The following is a 2,190-nucleotide window of genomic DNA, read 5'->3' on the forward strand; positions in this document are numbered from 1 at the left end:
ACATACCTTCAGTACGTACGGATACATGCTAAAAGTGAATGGATGCTTCCATCTGGTATTATATAAACTCCAAAGTAAAAGAAACGCACATCATGCAGGTGACAAGCAAGTGGCCAACAGGAATAGAAAAAGAAATTTTAAAAAACACATTACGAGAATTGACATCCATCCCAATAAGCTCCACCCATAAACGCGACGGTGCCACATCTTCGCTCACACACACTGGCTTCTCATAGCTGTGCATGAATATCAAATGTAGGAAAACTAAAAATAGAGATATAAATTTATTTCTAAACATCTGTGTACTGCAGTTCAGATAATCTTTAAGACATAAAAACAAAAAATAACGTGGTTTTCCTACAATAAAATGTTAAACTCGGAAGCAGATGATATTGCATGTCATATCCTGAGGTTTGTTTCCATTATGTTTATTATTCAGCTTATATTTGTTTTATTATTCAACAAATGCAACAGCATATGAGAGTGCATTTGATTATCTCGCCAAAGACGTTGCTGAGTCCAACGTATGATACTGTTACTGCTTCATAGGCCGGGTTATTTGTATGTAAATGTTCCAATATTCAAATACGAATTTACTTAGCGTTCTAATAAAGACCATTATAAATGTGATATCATATCTTGCTTTTTCTTGGGAATACTGTCTACTACAAGAGTTCTCATGTGAGTTTTTTATTATTTTTTTTTATTGGCCCCATATAAGTGTAAGCATAGAGACAATAATATATATATATATATATATATATATATATATATATATATATATATATATACATACATACACACACACACACATACATACATACGTACATATAATATATATATATATATATATATATATATATATATATATATATATATATATATGCATATATATATACATATGTGTGTATATATCTGTGTCAGTGCTACAAAGAACGAACAAAATAATAACACAAGAGCCGAACATGACAGGGGAAAAAAATCAAAATTGTATACGAATATCACAAAATAAGCGAAACAAAGAAAAAAATTAACGAAATAACATGGGATATGAAACCAAAAGAAAAAAAGTACAGAACACACCATGCCCGTAAACAGGGCGATTCTGTCACAGGGTTACACCGTAAATAGTGTTTCATTCTTGTGGATATACAGAGATTAGGAGGCCGAATTTTAAAATGACTTTGAGTGTAGGGGTGGTTTTCCATGCATAAGGGTTGGCAAATAGCAAAGAACGATGGTTTGCTCAGAAAACAGGCCTGTTCTTATGGACTTATGCTCAAGGATTGTGTGTTTTAACCAACGTGTAGTTAGTTGACTCAATATTCCTGGTATTATGGCTAGGACAACTGAGATACATATACACTACTCTCTCTCCTTAAAAAAAAAAAGTGATGATAGTGTGGCAATTCGTGAAAACTATATTAATTTTTCCTGAATGTTTGAGCAACGTACGCATTTTTTTCGAACATTTTTTTGGAAGATTTAAAGGCTGGCAGATCTCATGATTTAAGAATAATATAATTTTTGAAACATGCTGCCCGAATATCCATTTGTTTCAGAGTAATTTGATAAAAAGTTCATTTCCACATAAAAAAGGGACCAGGCGGAGAAAAATTTTATTGTTTCTTTTGATTGCATAAATCTTGTATTTCTGGGGTAAAATAGTCAAATAATGTTTTCCTAAACCAAAAATTTTTTTTATAGAAAACTCTTTGGTGGTCAGCGGATCAAAAACAAAAGTTAGTTTTCTTGTTCAATTTTAAGGTAAATTTAATATTAAGATGAGTAACGAAGTAAGGTAAATAGGAATATTGTAAATGTATGGATGTTTAAATAAAGAAATTATCGTTAAACAAGGTTCTAAATTCAACAGGGCAGTTTTGTTACTAGGTATTTCCCTGATAACATACAAAAAGCATTAGCATAGTTGGGGCCATTCGAACTGAGGTTGCAAACCGTTATCAAAAGTAAAAATGAAACTTTTTCGACAAGATCTAAAGAACGCAATACAAAACAAAGGTACTACACACCACACGCACACGCACACGCACGCAAACCACACGCGCCACACCACACACACAACACACACACACCAAAACAACCCCCACACACACCCACAACAATATATATATTCTATATATAATATATTTAAAATATATATATATTATATTTATATATAAAAAGAGA

This window comes from Penaeus monodon, chromosome 16 (assembly GCF_015228065.2).
Source record: "Penaeus monodon isolate SGIC_2016 chromosome 16, NSTDA_Pmon_1, whole genome shotgun sequence".
In the NCBI taxonomy this organism is placed as follows: Eukaryota; Metazoa; Arthropoda; class Malacostraca; order Decapoda; family Penaeidae; genus Penaeus; species Penaeus monodon.